Here is a 22,851-nt window from a genome sequence, read left to right as displayed (position 1 = left end):
TCTGGTGACAAATACATAGTCCCTGTCCTGAAGAACCATACAGTCTAGAACTGGAAACTTTCCTCTTTCGTTTTTTTTTTTTTTTTTTTTTTCATATTTGTTTTAAATTTTATGCCACTAAAGTATATATATTTCTTTTTTTAAATTTTTTAAAATTTATTTGTTTGTTTGTTTGTTTGTTTATTTTTAGAGAGAGGGGAAAGGAGAAAGAGAGGGAGAGAAACATCACTGTGTGGTTGCCTCTCACTTATGCCCCCAACTGGGAACCTGACGTGCAACCTAGTCATGTGCCCTGACTGGGAATTGACCCAGCGACACTTGGCTCACAGGTCGACGCTCAATCCACTGAGCCACAGCAGCCAGGGCTCCTTTCTTAATATGTGTTCACATACAGACTTTGAGCTGGGGTGGAATTAAGGGTGAAAGAATGCTTTAGCACCCCCAACAAACTCTTTGATTTTTGGAGTAGGAAAAACCACTCTAGACCACCTGCACTTTGTTCCTGTAACCTAATATGTTCTTTTTCGTTCTGAGGTAATCCCAAGAAATGGTGGACAAGAAAGCCAGAGTTTACAGTTTCATGTTTTTCCTACAGCTTCTGGTTGCTCTTAGTTCAGACCAATCTGGTTTTTCTGCCACCCAAATCTTCATTAGCTTTCAACTGGCCCAAGGAGCAAGTGTTCCTCTTTCCCCTGAAAACCCATAACTCCTAGGCCTTCCTTATAATCTCCTCCAGGCCTATGGTACATACCATTCACCAGGTCTTTGAGTTTGAAAACAAAAGCAGGCATGCTCCCAGATCCCCTGAGGTGGTGTTGCTTACCCCTGTTGTGAATGGACTACAGACAATGCTTATCTGACATTAGGGGGAATATTATAATCTGAAGACAATTTTTACAAACACACTTGAGATATGTATTGTCTTGAATTTCAAAATTAGGAAATGAAGCCCCATTGAAAACCACCCAAAATGGAAACTGGGGTCTCAAAAGACCACATTTTCTTACTGTAGTTTTAGTCTGTTAAATTACTAAAGGCTCTGTATTAAATGGTCATCATTCAAAAGGCCAGTCCTCTGGATAAGAGGCTGGTGTCCTGAAGTAGCTTTCACTATAAATATAAAATGAGGTAAGGGGGGGAGAGAGTAAAATTCCAGAAAAATACTAAGACATACCATAATTAGTGAACACTGCAGCATTTGAAAAATAAAATGCATTTTCCCAAGAGAAGTATTTGTTGGAGCTTACTTCTTAGCTGGGCTATAAAATGCTCAGAGATTTCATGCTGAATTTACATTTCTGGAGTAGCCTCCATCACAAAGCTCTTCACATTCAGGGCAAGTTGCTTTATGCTAGCCCCTGTAAATGCTGATATCTGAACCACATGAAAAAATGCTTTCTGCTGCTGCCACCTACTGAAAACTTGAAAAATATGCTCAAAAAACATAAAAGAGAAAGTGTAATATAATACTATTACTCAAGAATAATTTAAGTCAGAGAAGTAGACAGATCAATATCATTATTTTTACTTTTAATTAAGCTACCAATTATGCCAGAACACTCAATGATGATCAATAAGGCAATGTTCCATAAAGAGAGTAAATAAGCTACACAGAACAGTACTAAATGGCTTTGTCAAGCTATAGTTTGACATACTTATCATTAAATATCATCAATCATTTTATATATCATACCATATCATTTATATCATATATCATACACTATATCATTTTTTTCTCTAGTCTATCTCATGTGCAAAAATCAGTCCATCTTTTGTGTAGAGAAAAACCCAATTCAGAGCTACCAGAAGAATGAAGTGCAAAATAAACCTTTACTAATTTGAACAACTATGAGTTTAAAAACAATCAAGGGAGGTAAACATACAAATAATGGGTGGGGAAGGAAGAAAAGTTTTGTGAACAAGAAATTCACACACATACACAAAATGTAATGACCAATAAGAAAAATGTGCAACTTCTGTATCAAAGAAATGCAAATAAAAACACAATGAGATACCAGTTTCTACTTGCTAAAGTGACTAAGATTGCTTTTCTACATAATAATATGCTGCCTTGGAAAGGGCTTGGGAAAACAGATACTCCTGTATACTGCTGATGGTTCCATAATGATTACAAGTTTTTTGAAGTACATTTAGTCTTAAAATATAAATATTGTCTGATCCAAAATTCAACTTCAAGGAACTTATTCTAAACAAATAATTAGAAATTTGCAAAAAAGGATCTACTATAAAGATCTCATCACATAATTATTTAAAGCAAAACTAAATGGGACATATTAATACTCCTGAAGGGAGTATTTGTTAAATAAATTATGATAAAACTATACAATAGATTATTTAAAACTTTTATAAATTATATATTAAAATATATAAGAACAGGTAAAAATATTCATGACAAAATGTGAAAAAAGGCAAGTAATACAATACTAGGTAACATGATCTAACATCATCATCGTCATCGGCAGTCGTCCGTCTCGAGAGACGATGGTGTAGCTTCTTAAGAGTCTATCTGCACCGCCGAGAATGGCTGTGCAGTCCGACTTGGGAGTGACACGCTATCTGTCTCCTCCCGTGTTGAATCGACATCTTGCATGAAGCTACAGAGCCTGGGCAGGGTGATATGGAGGGTCTGCTGTTGCCCATGCAGCAGACCCCCCCTCTCTTCGCAGCTGAAGGATCCAAGGGAAAGACGGAGTCAATACAGCTTGGCTTCAGGTGCGCCGCAGGAGTTGCCGGTGTTGACTACAACGTCAAACCGCCTTAGGGACTCCGGCTCCGGATTTTCTGTCGGGGTTTACTCCCTTAGCCTTTCCCCTGAAGAGGTATGCCGCAAGGCAGCGGAGGTTTTTTGGAGTCAGAGTTTTCCTTCTCTGATGTGCCCTGACTGGAAGATCGAACCAGCGACACTTAGCTCGCAGGCCGACGCTCAATCCACTGAGCCAAACCAGCCAGTATGATCTAACATACACACATATATATAACTAGAAAGATATATGTAGTATTAACTCTGGATATAGGGATAGTGATAATTTTATTTTCTTCTCTTTAATTTTCATCTAAATTTCTAATTATTTATGAAGTGTAAATATAGTATTTTTGGAAAAATTGAAGTTTTAAAAGTTGCTAATTTATTTAATAAATACTCACTATTTTAGCTTAAACTATTTTAACTTAAAAAACCTGTAGTTTTTCTCCTTCTAATTTTAAGGGATACGTCAAATTTCAAGGCACAGGTGGCCTGGAGATTACTCTATAATACACTATGCTGTAGTAGATAAGTGTCTTTTCACTGAAGTGAGTGATGGTCATGAGTGGGATAAGCTTTGAGGGGGTAGGTGGGAGAGTTTAGGACTAAAAGTTTTGACCAGAAGGTAGGTGGTGTGTGTGTATGTGTGTGTGTGTGTGTGTGTGTGTGCACACGCGCACGTGTGTGTGTGTTTACTTATTTTGTTTTGCAAGAAAATATAAAAGTGAGAATGGCAATAAAAGATTTTGAGATGAGTAGAAAGGAAGCTGAGAAACCTGATTACAGGAGGCACAGTCAACTGGTGAAAAGACAACAGAGCTGGGATCATAAGGAACAGAACAGGTTTGGATAGCCACTGTGGAAAATGCAAATAGTATGAATTAAAGTCTGCCAATCAGCAGTGAGGACTCAAATGAGGAGAAAAAACAATCAATAGGGTGGCAGAAAACATGATGAGGGAGGTACTGTGGGTTAGACTCAGTCAAAGGAGAAGGGCCCAAAGTTGTCCAGGGGTGGAGAAAGCAAGACTTGGAGAAAGTAAGAGTTGGAGAAAGTGACTGTTGAAAGGGCTAACTGGATCTCCAAACTGGATGGGACATAAGGAAAGGGGTCAGGGATATATTCAGTTTGGTTACTATGGCATTTATTGCCATGCACGACACACAGTAGAGCAGTGTAATTTATTTTTATTTTTTAAATATTTTATTTATTTACTTTTAGAGAGAGGGGAATGGAGTGAGAAAAAGAGAGAAACATGCGAGAGATACATCTTTTGGTTGCCAACTGGGAACCTGGCCTGCAACCCAGGCATCTGCCCTGACTAGGAATCGAACCAGCAACCTTTCTATTTGCAAGCTGGCGTTCAAGCCACTGAGCCATACCAGCCAGGGCAGTGTAATATATTTTTAAGGGAGAAAAAGTGAGGAGAGACTGTGTAAGGACAGGGGTAAGAAAACTAATATAACTGAGCACCTACTATATAACAGATGTATTTGGCACAGATAAGTATCTCATCTTCAGTCTTTTCTTATTGGCTGGGCTTTCCATTGCCTGTAAGCATGTCTATGTCTCTCCTTTTCAAAATTTCCCTTTGACTTATCTACTCAGCTTCCTGTTCATTACCAATAAAGTACTTGAAAGAACACTATTATACACCAGGGCTGGCACAAAATGCCACACCCATGGCAGGTATAGCCAGTATTTACTGGCACTCTTTCCCATTGACACACACCGTAAACATATGTATAAAATTTAACAATGTCTAGCAAACAGCCTTGTATATGGTAAGCATTCAATAGCAATTTACTAAATGAATGAATGCATGCATGTCACATATCAAGGTAGATCTGGGATTTATCACATCTACTGTTGCCCTTCTTGTTCTAAGGTCTTACTAAAACCTGAATACAATCTACACAGGATGATTGAAAAGGAAAAAATGACAGAACTTTTTATGCTATATCTGTAACCTTGTAGAAATGGGCTCCCTTTATGCTGCTGGCAAGAGCGTCTTAGGTTTCTCATATGCAGGAAGCCTTTGCTTAGGGTCAGTCTAGCTATTTGCATACCAACTGTTTACAACTACAGTATTTTCCAGCCTGAAGGCAGGTTTGAGGATTAGGTATATCGTTTACCTTCCCTCCTCTTTATTATCCCATTTCCACTCCTTTACCTTATAGTCAACACCCTTCTGGTTGTTGTCCATTTGTGACATAGAGGAGAAAAAACAAACAAACCCCAGAATAGCACATTACTCTCCCTTTTTAGGTACATAAGTCTTTGGTAAAGCATTAATTCTTCCTTGCACAGAGGATTTGCATGATCTCCAAGTACCCTGTGGAAATGTATGCTTAAGGTGGCTCCCGTGAGCCACCGCCTAATGTGCACACCTTGTGTGATCCGCCCCTTGAGTGTGAGTGAGGCTTCCTTCTAAACAACAGAATACAATAAAGGGGCTGGGATGAAAGTGATCACATGCACATAATTATGTGATGATGCTATAAAATCCCTAAGAGCCTGTCTTGCTGGAGTCTCTCCCTTGCTAGCTCTGAGGGATCAAGTGGCCATGTTGAGGAATCACACAAGGCAAGGAAGTTTGGGTGGCCTCTGTGAGCTGAGGGCAGCCTCTGGCCAGTAGGCAATAAGAACCAAGACAGAAACAAACAAACAAACAAAAGGATGCTCTCAGTCCTACAACCACAAGGAACTAAATGCTGTCAACCCCCATATGAGTTCCCCAATGGAGCTCCCAGATAAGAATCGAGTCCTGGCCAGTACCTTGATGGATAACTTGTAAGACCCTAAATAGAGGGCCCAGCTAGGCCATGTTCAGATCCCTGACCCTCAGAAATTGAAGTAATAAATGTGTGTTGTTTTAAGCCACTAAGTTTGTGATACTGTTGTTATGCAGCAATAGAATAACCACAGAACTTAACACCATCACAACTAGAGACAATTTGGTTTATTTTTTATAAAAAAAAACAACTAAAACCCTTGAGGCACACCAAGTAAGATTATAATGACATACTTTAATACTCTTTTTTATATAAATAATAGTAGCATAATAGAACAAACATTCTGCCTGATGACCCAAATAAGCATGGTTTATAAACCTAATTATTTTGTTGGTGATAGTCAAAATCAGTGGCAATGATTATACATAGTGCTATGTTAGTAAGAAAAATTATTAAAACTAGTTTTGTCTGTCATCTAGGAGTTTCATTATATTGAATATAAAGGTCTCATTTCCCAGTATGTTTCTAAAATAGTAAAAGCTTGTGGCATAAATAAGACACACAGAGCCGCCTGCGGACTCAGGTGTCTCATGAAGTTGTGGTCAAGCTGTTGACCAGGGATGCAGTCATCTGAAAGCTTAACTGGGGCTTGAGGAAACACTGCTAAGAGTGTTCACTTACGTAGCTGTTTGCAGGAGGCCACAGTTCCCTGACATGCGGGCCTTTCATCAGGACCATCTGAGTATCCTCATGACAAGGCAGCTGGGTTTCCTCAGAGCAAGTTAACAGCAAGCAAAAAGCCGCAGTGCCTTTTACGACCTAGTTCAGGGACTGGCAAACTTACTTAAAGGGCTAGACAGCAAATATTGGCTTTGCATGTCAATAAAGTCTTGCATGCCACTCACCTTAGTTGTTTTAGTACAAAAACAGCCGCATACAATGTACTGTATAAACAAATGAGCACGGTATGTTCCAATACAGCTTTATTTATAAAAATAGGCAGTTAGCCCACAGACTATAGTTTGCCAACCCCTGTCTGGTCTCCAAAGTTGCACACCCTAATTTTCCCTATATTCTGTTCCTAAGAAGTAAGTCATTACGTCCAGCCTACACTCAAGGGGAGAGGTATCAGTCTCTACCTCTTGAGGTGAAGAATAGAAGAATTTGTAGTCATATCTTAAAACCACTACAATGGGCTTAACACATAGAAAGCAGAATGTGGTTTAAATATTGCATTAGTTTCCTAGGGCTACTGTAACAAATTATATAAACTGGGTGGTTTAAAGCAACAGAAATTTATTTCCTCACAGTTCTTGAGACTAAAACTCCAAAATCAAGGTACCAATAGGGGCATTTTCCCTCTGAAGGCTCTAGGGAAGAGCACTTCTTTGCCTCTTCCTAATTTCCAGTGTTTCCTGGCAATCCCTGGTGTTTCTTGGCTTATAGCTGCTTCACTCCAGTCTCTACCTCCTTCTTTACATGGCCTTATTCTCTATCTCTGTGTCTCCTCTCCTCTTCTTATAAGGACACCAGCATGACCTAATATTAACTTAAATAATTACATCTACAAAGACCCTATTTCCAAATAAGGTTACCTTCTAAGGTTCCAGGTGAATATGAATTTTTTGGAGAACACCCACCAGAACACACTATTAGGAACTGTAATGCAGTGTTGAATAGTCTATTTTTATGATATATGAATAAAGGTAGAAATCTTGATACTTGAAAGACCCCTTACTTTAAGCAATCAAGTTTGGTTACCTTATTGCAAGAACATATTTTTAAGTTGAAATTTCTGTTGAGATAATTATAGATTCACATACAGTTACAAGAAATACTAGAAATATAGATTGTAAACTTTGTCCCATTTTCCCCGATGGTTAACATTTTGTAAACCTATAACATCACAATCAGGATAGTGACATTAGTATGATCCACTGGTCCTATTCACGTTCCCTCAGTTTTATTTGTACTCATTTGTGTGTGTATTACATTCTGTACATTTTTTCATCTGTGCAGGTTCATTTATCCATCACCACAGTCAAGATACTGAAGAATTTTAATATTGGAAGTATCCCTCATGTTACCCTAACACAATATAATTCTATTACATCCTTTTTTTGTATTCTTATTATCATATTGTTTATATCAAGTTTTTACATTTTACATGCTAATAAGTAGAAAGTGAAAATTTAAGGATACATATTGAACTCTCTAGAGCAAGTATTAAAATATAGAATAAAGGTATAGCTAAATAGTCATTAGAGAAATTATAATGGGGTACTACAATATATTTGATAAACTAAAATCCATTCAACAATCAATCAAAGTGAGGATGTGGGAAATAAAACCTATATGGGATGAAGAGAAAAAAATAAAAAAACATACAACTAAGTGCAACCATATCAATAAATACATTAAATGTAGATGGACTAAAAGGTAGACACTGTGAGACTGAATAAAAAGCAAAACTCAACTCTATGTATTTATAAGAAATGTACCTCAGGTATAAAAACACATAATTTAAAAGAAAAAAAGGGGCAGGGACAAGGAATGATATATCTTGCAAATACTAAGCATAAGAAAGCTTTTGTGACTGTATTATCAGACAAAGTAAACTTCAAGACAAAGAGTATTAGCAGAGATAAAGAGGGAGATTTAAGAGCAATAAAATGGCCACTTCATCAAGAAGACATAACAGTCTAAAGTGGATGTATTCAACAACAGAGCTTCAAAGTACAGAACTGACAGAACTAAAGAAAGAAACAGGTAAGTTCACAATCAGAGATTTTAAAACTTCTTTCGTACTAGTAGGTAGAACTACACACACACAAAAAGAAGTCAGTAAGCAGATCGACTTAAACAATACTATCAACCATCCTGACCCAATTAACACTCATAGAACACTGCACTTAACTGCAGAATACATGCAAAATAAGAATTCTTGCAGAATAAGTGTAAAGCTCACTAATATAGACTTTATTCTAAACCTTAAAATGAGTCTCAATAAGTTTCAAAAGACTTAAATCTTAGGATGTTCATTGATCACATATTAAATTAGATATCAATCAGATATGCAGTTTAAAATATGTAAGTAGGTTTTTAAAAATTCCTGTAATATTTAGGTACTAAAAAACACATCTAATAACCTATTGGTGAAATAACAAATCACAAGGGAAATTAGAAGATATTTCCAGCTAAATAAAATTTTTAAAAACAACATAACAAAATTGCAAGACAGAACTAAAACAGTGTTTAGATGAAATTTTATAGCTTTAAATGTATATTTTAGCAATGATCTTGTTTCCACCAAAAAAAGCTAGAAAAAGTAGAGCACACTAAACCCAAAATAAGAAGTAGAAAAAGTAGAACAATCTAATCCCCAAAAAGAAGAGGAAATAATAAAGAACAGAAACCAATGAAATAAAAATCAATATAGAAAAAAGTAAAACCTACAGATAATTTAAAAATATTAATAAAATTGTTAATACCTTAGCAAGACTGATCAGGGGGGTTTGAAAGAGAGGAAAATCAATTTTTTTAAGTGAAAAGCCAATCTGAAAGGTTTACATACATGTGATTCTAACTATATGACATTTTGGAAAAGGCAAAACTATGGAGACAGTAAAAAGACCAGTGGTTGTCAGGGGCTCAGGGGAGGAAGGGAAGGATGAAGATGTGAAGAATAGGGGACTTTTATGGCAGTGAATATATTCTGTATGATACTGTAATGGTGAACACATGTCATTATACATTTTTAAAACCCACAGAATCTATAACATAGAGAATGAACTCTAATGTAAGCTGCGAACTTGAGTTAACAATAATGTTATCAGTATTGGCTCATCAATTTTGAGAAATGTACCACACTACTGCATGATATTAAAATGGGGAAAACTGGGTTACAGTGAACAGGAATTTGGGAACTCTTCATATTTTCTGCTCATTTTTGTATAAACCTAAAACTGCTTAAAATTAATAAGGTCTGTTATTTTAAAGGACAAAAATTAAATATTGCCAATATTAGGAATGAAAGAGGAGATACCACATCAAATACTGAAAACACTAAGAATAATATAGATATTATGAATGTTATGCTAATATGTGCAACAATTTAGATAAAATGGAAAGATCTTGAAAAATACAAATGACTTAAATTGAATTAAAAAGTCCCTGTGTCTACCTGGCTGCTGTGGCTCAGTGGATTGAGCATCGGCCTGCAAACCAAATGTCGCTGGCTCGATTCTCAGTCAGGGCACATGACTAGGTTGCACGCCAGGTCCCCAGTTGAGGGTGCGTGAGAGGCAACTGCACATTGATGTTTCTCTTCCTCTCTTTCTCCTTTCCCCTCTCTCTAAAAACAGATAAAATAAAAAAAAAATAAAATAAAGTAAATTTGTTAAAAAAAAGTCCCTGTGTCTATTAAAGAATTCATAATGAATCAAATTCATAATAAAAATCTCTCAGAAAACTCTAGATACAGCAAAGGAAATCATCAACTAAATGAAATGGCAACCTACTGAATGAGAGAAAATATTTGCAAATCATGTATATGAAAGGGGTCAATATCCAAAATACATAAAGAACTCATACAACTCAATAGCAAAAAAAAAAACAAACCCAAAACATAAAAATCTGATTAAAAAATAAACAGATGATCAGAATAGACATTTTTCCAAAGACATACAAAAGACCAACAGGTACATGAAAAGATGCTCAATATCATTAATCACCAGGGAAATACAAACCAAAACCACAATAAACTATCACTTTACACCTGTTAGAATTACTATTATTAAAAAGACAAGAAATAACAAATTTGGAGAAGATGTGGGGAAAAGAGAACCCTTGTGTACTGTTGGTAGGAATGTAAATTGGTGCAGCCACTATGAAAAATAATATGAAGTTTCCTCAAAAAATTAAAAATTGAACAATTATATGTTCCAGCAATTCCACTTTCAGGTATTTATCTAAAGAGAACTAAAACACTAGCTCAAAAAGATTTGTGTACCTCCATGTTCATTGCAACATTATTTTCAACAGCCAAGATATAGAAACAACCTAAAGTGGGCAACTATGGATGAATAGATAAAGATGCAACACACACACACACAGCAGAATACTATTCAGCCATAAAAAAAATTAAATCTTGCCATTTGTGACAACATGGATGGACCTTGAGAGTATTATGCTAAGTGAGATAAGTTAGACAGAAAAAGACAAATACTGAATGGTCTCATTTATATGTAGAATTAAAGAGAGAGAGAAAAAAAAACAAACAAACAGCAACAGAAAACCAGGCTCATGGATATAGAGAACAGATTGGTGATAGCCAGATGTTGGGGGGTGGGGTGGGAGAAATGAGTGAATGTAGTCAAAAGGTACAAACTATCAGTTATAAAATAATTAAGTCATGAGGATGTAATGTACAATATGATGATCATAGTTAATAATACTGTATTGCATATTTGAAAGTTACTAAAAGTAGGTCTTAAAAGTCCTCATCACAAGAAAAAAATTTTTGTAGCAGTGTATGGTGACAGACATTAACTAGACTTATTGTGGTGACCATTTTGCAAATATATACAAATATCAAATCATTATGTTGTATACTCGGAAGTAAGGTTATGTTATATATCAGTTATACTTCAATTAAAAAAGGTAGAAAGAAAACTCTAGGCTTACATGGCTTCACCAGGGGTAAGAGCAAATATTTATTACCCCCACCATCACCTACTATAACTATTAAATAATACCAATTCTACACAAACTCAGAAAACAGAGGAGGAAGAAATAATTTTTAATTTATTCTAGAATGTCAGCATAACTCTGGTACCAAAACATGACAAAGACATTATAAAAAAAGAATGTTACAGGTCAATATTTCTCATAGATACTGATATTCCTCACTGCATCCCACATAGATGCAAAAACGTTTCAACCAGCACTGGTAAATTGAAACCAGTGAGTTTTTAAACACATAGCACAGCACAACCAAAGTGGCATTTATCCCAAGAATGTAAAGTTGGTTTAATGTTAGAAAAGTCAAACAATGTAATATGTAAAGAGACTAAAAGAGAAAAAACTTATGGTCATCTCAATAGATACAGCAAAAGCATTTGATAAAACTTAGCACCCCTTCATGATAAAAATACTTATAAAACTAGGAATATAAGAGAACCTCCTTAAATTGATAAACTGTACCTACAAAAAAAAATCATACTTAAGATGAAACATGAAATTCTTTTTCCTCAAGACTGGGAACAAGGCATGGATGTCTACTCTCACCACTTCAATTCAGCATACACATATATATAACATGTTAAGGATAAGGCCTGACACAGGAAATGTTCAGTAAATTTTATTAGCTTCTGGGTCAGCTTTGATAGCTATCACCAGTTTCCAAAGAGGTTGGTGCTGACACTTTTTTTAAAATGATTTTTTTTTTCTGTTTTCAAAGACTAAAGAAAATATTAAAGTTTCCCTCTATAACCATTGTTAATGTCTTTGCACATTATCTTTCAGTCTTTTTTTAAATAAGATTTTATTTATTTATTTTTAGAGAGAGGATAAGGGAGGGAGAAAGAGAGGGAGAGAAACATCAATTTGTGGTTGCCTTTTGCAGACCCTCAGCTGGGGACCTGGCCCACAACCCAGGCATACGCCCTGACTGGGAATCAAACCAAGTGACCCTTTGGTTTGCAGGCCAGTACTCAATCCATTGAGCCACACCAGCCAGGGCTTCAGTCTTTTTATTGCATGTTTATTAATTATTTAGGATCATAGTTTTTATGTAGTTTTATATCTTGCTTTTAAAACTTAACATTAAAACATAAGCATTTCCCATGGTTCAAGAAATGTAATGTAAAGATATATGTATGTGTGATTTTAATAAATTGAGAAACTTACTTTGTTCTCATTTCCAAAATCTGAAAATATATTCTGTAGTCTGCCAAATGTTCTTAAACATCATTTACAATTTTAAATAAATCATCTTATTATAAAATTAATATCCTTACTTTTCTTTTTAAAATATTTCCCCAGCTCTGTTGAGGTATAACTGACAAATAAAATCACATATATTTAATATATACAATGTGATGGTTTGATATAAATATACATTGTGAGATGAGTACCATAATCAAGTTAATTAACACTTCCATACCCTCACATAGTTACAATTTTTGTGGGTATGATGAGAACATTTAAGATGTACTCTCTTTAAAAATTTCAAGTATAAAGTATAACTATAGTCCTCACACTGTATATTATGTCTACAGAATTTATTCATCTTGTGATTGAAAGTTTGAATCCATTATTATTATTGTTATTGTTATTTAATCCTCACCCAAGGATATATATTTCTATTGATTTTTTAGGGAGAGAGAGAGAGAGAAACATTGATATGAAAGAGACACAGCAACTGGTCACCTCCCGTATGTGCCCCTACTGGGATCCAATCACAACCTAGGTATGTGCCCGGATTGAGGGTCAAACCCGCAACCTTTTGGTGTACAGGAGGATCCAATCAACTACTGAGCCACCTGACCAGGGCAATTTGTACCCTTTAAACTGCATCTTCCATTTTCCCCACTTCCCATTCCCTGGTAACCACTGTTCTCTATTTCTATGAGTTCAGTATTTTTAGATTCCACATTTAAGTAAGATAATACAGTATTTGTCTTTCTTGTATTTATTTTACTTAACATAATATCTTTCAGGTTCATCTATGTTGTCAGAATTGGTAGGATTTTCTTTTTATGGTTGAATAATATTCCGTTATGTATATACACCACATTTTTCAATTCATTCATCCACTAATGGACTTATAGGCTGTTTCCATATCTTGGCTATTGTGCACAATGCTGCAATGCACATGGGAGAGTAAACATCTCTTCAGATCCTGATTTCATTTTATTGGATATATAGCCAGTAGTGGGATTGCTGGATTGTGCTGTACTTCACTTTCAATATTTTGAGGATCTTCATACTGTTTTCCATAATGATTGCACCAGCCTTACTTTTAACTGATATTGAACCACCTTCTACTGTTAGGTATAACTCTAGTTTTCTATTCATTAGAGATACTGAATGATAATTTACTTGATAACATTTTTAAAAAATCTAATTTAAGGACTGCTGTTAAGAATAATTTGAAAATTTTATTAGGTAATAATTTGGGGGAGTAATATTTTTGAATTCTATTGTTAAAATATTAAAATGTGTCAGTGTCATTGATACAGATTTTCTTTTTGAGGAACTTAATGTGTATAGATTTTTTTAGTGATGCTAAGGAGTCTTTTCATACGGTTTTAAATTTAATCTCTGGTTTATAATATTCCTAAACATCATATCATTTATGACAAGTATTTTAATATTTTATGTGGAAAAATGTTGATTAATTTTAACAATATTAGAATATGTATACTAACAATATTTGCTGCTAAATATTTTTGAGGAAAATTAAGAGAAATAAATAATACTTTTGTGAAATTCTAATTGTTTCTTTGAAAATATAACATAGATTGTGTTTCAAGGATTAGATTTAAGTCAAATATTTCTTTCAATTTTACAATTTGCTTGACTCTTCTCCATTTGGTCATGAAATTAGTCTTCCATTATTGTTTTCTTCTCATTATGCTAGCAATTTTGGACATAAATTATCTTAAAATGCCTGCAATTTATTACTGAGAAATTGTACATTATAAACCATGGCTCTGCCACTTTCAAACTGTAAAACCTTGGGTAAGTGACCCAGCATTATCTATAGAATGGAGATGATCAAGTAATAACTACACATATGGTTACTGTTAAGGTTGAATGAAATAAAGCATGGTAGCCCAAAGCATAGTGCCTGGCTCACAAATGTTTGCTAATATTTTAATAAATCCAGTCATCAAATCCAATTGATGCCAACTAAATGTCATTCCAGTTTACTCTGTACTCTTGATCCCCAGTCTTTGCCTTAAGTTCTTTTCAACTTTCATCTGTACAGTAACAAAAGCTTCTAAACATATCTCCCTATTTCAAGCCTCTTTCTCCTTCTGTTCACATAGCAGTGACCTTTCTAAAATACAGTCTGACTTTTCACTCCCCTGATAAAAATCTTTTGATAGTTTCCCATCACATAGAGCAGTGTCCCAAACTTCATCCACTTCCATACCTCCTCCCAAGCGTTACAGATGTTTCCGCTGCCTAGACCTTCTTTCTCACCTCTTTTCCTGAAGAATTTATATTTATTCCCCACAACTTATTATACCTTATTTTATATGCAATAAGGACATCACCTAATGTGAATAGCAGTTTTTATTCCAGACCATTATTTTGTACTTTAAAAAAATCTTTGACTGACATATAATTTACATACATAAAATGCATGGGTCTCAAGTATTTAGTTTAACGAATCAACAACTCTATAAATCCATGCAGTCACCACCCAAAATCAGATCTAGAACATTTCTAGAACTCTAGAAAGTTTCCTGATGTCCCATACCAGTCAATAAAATACCTTTCCTTGCTCCAAAAAGTGTTGACAGAAATATTTTAAAGGTCATGGAAAATCATAATTTTTCCCCTTGATATTAAAAAGGTTCCAGATGATTTCTACTTTCATAATCTTTTTTTATGATCCTACATTACTCTGCAAAGTGAGGACTGTCTATATTTTTAATATTTCATTATATTTCCATTTGGCATTTTAGCTGTATCTGTGTATATGTATGTGTGCATTTGCATGTGTGTATTAATGGTTGCTCTAAAGCAGAAGTCAGCAAACTACAGCACATGGTCTAAATCCAGATTGTTGCTTGTTTTATAAATAACACTTTATTAGAACACAGTCCCACTGTGTTCCATTTATTGTCTATGACTACTTTCAGGCTACAATGGTAAAGTAATTGCCACAGAGACCACATGGTCCACAGAGACTTTTACAGAAAGAGTTGTCCAACCCTTGCTTTAAAGTGCTGGTTCTTAAATTTCAGCATGCATCAGAACCACAGAGATTGCTGTGCCATTCTCCCAGTGTTTCTCATTCAGGCAGGTCTGCAGTGGAGCTGAGGAATCTCATCTTTAGCAAGATCCCAGGTGTTGCTACTGCAGCTGGTCAGATCACAATTTGAGGACTGCTATTTTAGAGATTACATTATATTACTTTAACTTATTAGAGTCTACCTCAGTATATTATACAACTTTATTCCCGCCTTTTCTTGCTCTTGTTATATATTTTACTTATTTATATGCTCTTAACTCTCTTGTGCATTGTCATTATTTTTGCTTTAGACAATTCAACTGTATGGATTCTTGTAACTGCCACCACAAAGACCCCCCTCTGTTAAATCTAGGAGAAAAGAGGCACTTGACCAAATGAGGAATTTGACCACAGAGATGGAAAGGATAAAAGAAGAATCAAAAGAAAATGCTAGAAATTATATATATATATATCGTCGTCGGCAGCCGTCCGTCTCGAGAGACGATGGTGTAGCTTCTTAAGAGTCTATCTGCACCGCCGAGAATAGCTGTGCAGTCTGACTCGGGAGTGACATGGTATCTGTCTCCTCCCGTGCTGAATCGACATCTTGTGATGACGCTGAAGCTACAGAGCCTGGGCAGGGTGATATGGAGGGTCTGCTGTTGCCCATGCAGCAGACCCCCCCTCTCTTCGCAGCTGAAGGATCCAAGGGAAAGACGGAGTCGATACAGCTTGGGTTCAGGTGCCCCGCAGGAGTTGCCGGTGTTGACTACAATGTCAAACCGCCTTAGGGACTCCGGCTCCGGATTTTCTGTCGGGGTTTACTCCCTTAGCCTTTCCCCTGAAGAGGTATGCCGCAAGGCAGCGGAGGTTTTTTGGAGTCAGAGTTTTCCTTCTCTGATGTACCCTGACTGGAAGATCGAACCAGCGACACTTAGCTCGCAGGCCGACGCTCAATCCACTGAGCTAAACCAGCCAGGGCATATATATATATATCAAAGTTGAAGAATTCATTTGATAGGCATAAGGGTCATGTTATTGAGCGAAGGTAACTTCTGTACTGGGTTGTAAGGTTTTCATGTTTTCTCTTCTTTTTCTTTAGTCAGTGAACCTGTACTATTAATGTCCACCTATAAGTTGGTGATTACCAGTTTGCTATTTATTGCTTCTAATGCATATCATGTATAATTTCTTAAGCGTATTATTTGAACACTTTACTATGAAACCTTTCAACTGGAAAAAGTTCTGGCAAAATTATTTTCTTTAAAGTTTCTCAAAGCAGACTTAGAAGCTACCTTTTCATTTCTGTTCCTATGGACTTTATTATCTAATCATTTTCTAGGTAGTAGATTACATAGGCAGTCTTTTCCAGTTAGTAAATTTTTATGGGCTTTCTTTGATGAGTTGCTTTGCTAATTTACAATCCCTGAGTTATTTCAGGGAACTTTAGTGAGAAAAGCTTGTAGTTTCCTAGACACTTGGTAGCCGGTGTCCCTCACTCCCATGATCTTATGAAATTCTGAAAGCTATAAGAACAATGGAAAGACAATCTAGAGGTGGCATTAAACCTTCCATTCTGATTGTAATAAAGGATTGGGCTGCTTGAAAAGAGATCAAGTGTCTTTCAGCTCCCAGATCCAGGTTAATAAGCTATAGAGTTATACAAGTATCAATCCATTTGACCTTCACAACCCCTTCTGTGCCTTCTGTGCCTTCTGTGGTGCTTCTCATCCTTCTGTTTATCCATCCTATATTAATATAGGCTAAAAACTGGTTTTCAAGTTCTAATGTAAAATTCTCTTTATTTTTCATCCCTGTTGTTATTCTGCCCCTACTTATTTGACTAACTATCTCTCTTGCCTATTTTTCTTTGGTGAGGTGTGTCATAAAGTACGGTAAACTGTGTGTTTACTTTGTTACATTTATTGAGAAGTAGAAAAAGGTTGTTCTGTACTTCCCAGGTGTTCCATAATTGCCTTTGATGTCTGTGGAACATACTGTGTAAATTGTTTCTGCTAAATTTGTATTCAAAATTTATTTTGAAATAAATTTTACCAGGATCCATCACACCATTTTGTTATAGAAACACTGGTATCCATTTCTCAACATGGCATTCATGATTTAGTCCTTAAATTCTAGAGTAATATTGAAAGTAATTTATTTTATTATCTGGTTATGATTATATTTGTTGTCCTGTGAGGAAGGCAGAATGAGACGTTATCTCATTTTCCAGATGAGGAAGATGAGACACGGACAGAGGTGATTTTATGAGACAGTACATGGGAAAGTGTCTGGGACAAAACCTGGTATGCATGTACATGTGTGTACATAGATACATAGACACACACACATAATTTTTCTTTGCAAAGAGGGGAGGACAATAACTTTTTCTCTTTAAAAGAATATATTTACTTACTATTACCAAGCAAATTAGTGGAAGATCTAAAATGAGAGCTTCTTATAACATCTAGCCATGTACAGTCTTTCTAGTAAGCTCTATATCTGGTTATTAGCTTTTCACATTCATGACCAACTAATACTTATTACAGTAGTTCAATTTTTAAAATACCATCCAGAAATAATATAGGGACACTTCCTTAAGCTTTCTTCATATGTTTCTACTGGCATTGTATACCATTTTGACTTCTTCCTGACATTTCTTTCCCTGAACAGGAAAAGCTGCAGGCCAAATCCTGGCTTAGGTGAAGATTGGCTTGGGCTCCCTTCCACTTTTTCTGTTTTTTCTACTATTTCTCATGTGACGACTCATATTCCATAAAAAATCAGTTCATGGGCAGCAAACAGCAGGTAGAGTAACCTGATTTGGACAATGAACTATGAGTCAGAGACTAGGAATGCCACAGAAAAGAGGCCTTCGAGCCATGGCAGGTGTGGCTCAACTGGTTGGAATGTCATCCCGTAAACCTAAAGGTTACAGGTTTGATTCCTGGTTGGAGCACATATCTGGGGCGTGTGCAAGAGGCAGCTGATTGATATTTCTCATGTCTTCCTCTCTCTCTCCTTCCCTCCCCCTCTCTCTAAAGTTAAGCATGTCCTGGGGTGAGGATATAAAAATAAAAGAGGTCTTCGAGCAATTAGGAACTGGGAGAACTATAAGAGATAAACAATCTGAGAGAAGCAAAGGGTTAACAACTTAGAGTTTGACAGGCAGGGAGAGAGCAGGGCAGAGCAGGCCTAACAAATATTTGGAACCAGCAGCAGAGAAAATGCAAAATGCTTTGCATCTTTAATCACTCTTTATTCCTCTTACTATGGTGAATTCCAGTCTAATGTGACACTGGCCTAGGATCCTACCAGTAGAAATAACTGCAAGAGTTGGCTGGCTGACCAGTCAATTTGGAGTGGGGAGTGATCACAATTCCCTTGGAAGAAGGGCTAGTTTTCTTTACTCTGGTTGTTGAAATGGATGCAATAATATTAATTCACACTAAGAGGGAGAAACTAGTCATTATCTTATTACAGCTCTCAAAAATAGTATGTTTTGAGGAGAAAACCAAAGCAACACTTCTCCAAGTATGCTATACTCACTCCTGCATTTAGTTGAATGCTCTACATGAAAATAGGACTCAAGAACCAAGCACTCTGGGAAATGTTGCATGACCCTCTTACTAAAAATATTAACATATTAAAAGTCACAAGAAGTCTTGCAGTAAGTACATAGCTCATTTAATTTAATTTAATTTACTTCTATGGTTAGTGCTTTAGTGTCCTGCTCAAGAAATCTTTATATACCTCAAGATTACAAAGATATTTTCTTTTTCTTTTTCCATCTTTCTGGTTCTGAGTTTTATGTTTAGATCTACAACCCCTTTCTATTTAAATTTTCTGTATGAAGTGAAAAGATGTGAAGTTTCTTTTTCTTTTTTTCATAAGAAAATCCTTTTTTCCCCCAGCAACATGTTTAAAAAGACTTTTTTTCCCATTAAATTGATTGAGAACTTTGATCAAAAATCAATTAACCTTATATGTGCGGGGCTATTTCTGGGTGCACCATTCTGTTCCATTGACATATCTGTCTATATTTAGGGCAATACTTGATTATCGTAGTTTACAGTCTAGTCTTAAAATCACCTGTTCCTTTTCAAGATTCTTTTAGCTATTCTGTATCAGTTGCATTTCCAGATAAATTCTAGAATCATTTGACAGTTTCTTCAAAAGTGCCTGTTGGAATTTTGATAGGGATTGCATTGGATGTATAAATTTAGGGAGAACTGGCATCTTAATAATTTTGAGTTTAACAATCCATAATCATGGTGCATACATTATATTTTTTATTTTTTATTTAAAAAATTCTTACCCTCATAGAAATTATGTTCTAGTGGGAAAGATTGTATGCAAGGCATATTGAGTAAAATAAATTAAATAATATCAGGTAGCTATTTAAAAAAAAAGTATACCAAGGTAAATGAAAAGGAGAAATATAGTCAATGTGGGGAAGTGGTGTCTCCAAGGAAGAGGCATTTGAGTAGTGATCTGAATGAAAGGAAAAAAGAAATACAATGTAGGGGAAGAGCTTTCCAGGCAGACGAAGACTTGAGCCAGGAATAAGCCTAATGTCTTCCAGAAACAACAAAAACACCTATGTACCTAGAGCAAACTGAGTGTGGAGAATAAAGCTAGGCAATGATGTTAAGAAAATGGTCAGAAGGGTATGGGCAAGAATTTGGATGTCAGAGGCAGCTATAGAAAATTAAAAAAAAAAAAAAAAAGAATCTGGAAGGGTCTTCGTTAAGATTCAGCCAGTACATATCTGTATGACTTTCCAGGTTGTTAAAACACTGAAATATGCCAAATCTGGTTAGGAAATAGCTGCTTCCATGGTAGCAATCTCACCTACCATGCCGGCTCCTTTCGCAGGCACCCCCAGTCCCCAACATTTGCCCCATGAACCAACAACTAAATAAGTAACCTAGCCCAGCAGAGACTATTGAGTTGGGAAAGTTAATCAGCTCAGGAACCTAAAATCATTGAAATTCATCAATCTAAAGGATGAGTAAAGGTTTCACACCGTTATAGCCCTTGTTGCCCTGGCTGGGTAACTTAGTTGGTTAGAGTGTTATCTCCATATGCCAAGGTTGTGGGCTCAAGCCCTGATCTGGACAAATATAAGAATCAATGAATAAATGCATAAATAAGTGGAACAACAAAATGTTTGTCTCTTTCTCTCTAAAATCAATAAATTAAAAAAAAAAAAAAAAAAACATTCCTAGAGCCTGCTTACAACAGTGTGTCTTGAGCATCTATTTCATCAGGGGTCAGTTCGGGCCCAATGCCATCGTCTGGGCTCCTGCTCAGTCCAGCAGGAATAAGAGGCAGGCGAGAGGAGTAGACTTAATGTCCCTGAGGTCTGAGCTGAAGACAGAGGAAAGGGGAAATCCAATGTATTTCTGCATAAACAATTTCTCTCTTCAGAACTTCCTGAGTTGGTTTAAAAGGCTACTGGCCAACAGACAACCTTTATAATTTTTCTATATTAATAACATCAAACTTTGTTTCTATATTCAAAGTCATAAAATTGTGGAATACCAGGATTTTTTTTTAATACATTGTGGCAAAAGGGAAATAGAAAATATCAACCTCTCAACACCAAATGTAACCTTAACATTCTCAAAGCTGCACTCAATAGTCAGTGCTTGTGTAACAAGGTGTAGTTTCTAGAATCCTAATCTCAACATTGAAAACAACAGTTGAAATAAAGCAATTCTAATTTCATATATGAAATTTATTTATATGCTCTAGTACTAAAAAATTAGTACATATGTCAAAATCTTGAAAACAGATTCCTCCAAAGTTGCCTGAAATTTCTAAGGTTGCTTGCCATTCTCAACCATTTCACAAAATCTCTCCTCTTTGGTAATATATTCTGCTGCTCTTAAATTTAGGATCCCAACATCTTAATTACATAGCATTAAAGTTCTACTTTATTCTCATTTGAACAGCAACTTCAGTTTAATTACCTGAGAGACTACTAAATATTTGTTAACATAAACGTGTAACATGAACCTAAACTAAAGGAAAAGCAACTGGAAAGAACATCAGGGAGAGATCTAAGGACTAAGAAATAATCAACCTCTGGGTGCCAGACATATATTAACTCACTTTTACTTTCTGACTGTAAACAACTTCACTCAAACAGCGACAAGATAATAAAAAGTATTTTATGCACACAGGACCTGTTTTAGAATAACACTTGCTCAAAAAACATCACAGCTTTTTCCTTTTCATTGTTTAACATAAACTACTTGTGAAATGCTGAAACTTTCTTTTAAGTATGTCTAGTACACAAGATATAGGGCCAAGCAGGGCTTTAATTTAATCTAAGATGGAAATTATTCCTACAATTCTTTTTATATTCAAACATCATAAATTTTTAAAATCAAAACTACTTACACCACAACAAGCTGAAGTCTGAACAGACAGCATGAAACTACCAGCAAGCCACCTATTTCTTCACAGACTAAACTTTGTTCCCTCACTGGCTGTTTCTGGATCAGGTTCACACAGAATACACATTTACTGTGGCCTTGGGAGCTACCTCCCCGTGTGGGAGGTGGGAGGGTTTGTTAATTTAACTCCTGCTTGATAACCACTTATCAGCAACGTCTTAAAGGTCCATTTCAATGTGTCTAAAGAGACTAATGTAAGGAAGATTATTGGGAAAGCCTGGAAAAAATCTCAATAATCTCTAATGGCCAGGCTCTGGTTTCAGAAGGGATTTCATTCTTATATGTTCCTGGAAAAAATAAAACAAAACAAAACACCGATAGCCCTTTGAGTTTCAAAAATCTTGCTTTTTTCCTTTGATAAACGTTTTCCCAACTCCTCAGAATCTGTACATTGTGCAATCATGGCAAAAAAAAAAAAAAAAAAAAAAAAAAAAAGGCCAGAATGTTGCTTTTATACTGCAGTTTCCCATCACCCCCATTATCCCTAACTCTCCCTAGTTAGGAAAATAATACAGAGTTCTTATTAAATTTAGTGCTTTCTGACATTGAAGCCCCTGCTGATCCAATGTAAAGTGAGAACGCGGATACCAAATTCTGTTCTTTGCCAGACAAAATGTTATGCTGTTTCATCCCCTTTCACATCCCTAAGCTTCTTTCCCTTCTGAGCTACTATATATCTGTAATTTGTAGCATTAGCCTTCAAAGCAAAAACCATTTATTATGTACTTACAGCACTAATCATTTTATAAGCATTATCTCATTCTGTCCTAGGCATGAAATTTTAGGATCATCTTCAATTCTTCTTTGTCTGACTCTCTGTATCCAACTTAGCTCCTTCACTATTCCTGGTGATTCTCTGTAATAAGCACTGAGTAGGCAGAGTAATGGTCCTTCCCTTCCAAAGATACATATGCC

The 22,851-nt window shown here is 35.8% G+C and overlaps 1 protein-coding gene across 1 annotated transcript in view; it reads right to left on the bottom strand.

The window, feature by feature from the left end:
* Positions 1-21,939, bottom strand: part of MAP3K13 (mitogen-activated protein kinase kinase kinase 13) — a 131,860-nt gene extending 109,921 nt beyond the window's left edge. Inside the window, exon 1 of the mRNA XM_090275069.1 lies at positions 21,881-21,939. The gene's annotated coding sequence lies outside the window, so the exon portion shown is untranslated. The remainder of the gene's footprint in view (positions 1-21,880) is intronic.
* Positions 21,940-22,851: the final 912 nt, after the last annotated feature.

The sequence above is a fragment of the Furipterus horrens genome, unplaced genomic scaffold (genome assembly GCF_987537825.1).
Source record: "Furipterus horrens unplaced genomic scaffold, mFurHor1.1.pri manual_scaffold_1, whole genome shotgun sequence".
Lineage (NCBI taxonomy): Eukaryota > Metazoa > Chordata > Mammalia > Chiroptera > Furipteridae > Furipterus > Furipterus horrens.
Note: the sequence above shows the minus strand (reverse complement) of the source record. Positions and strands in the feature narration are given on the sequence as shown.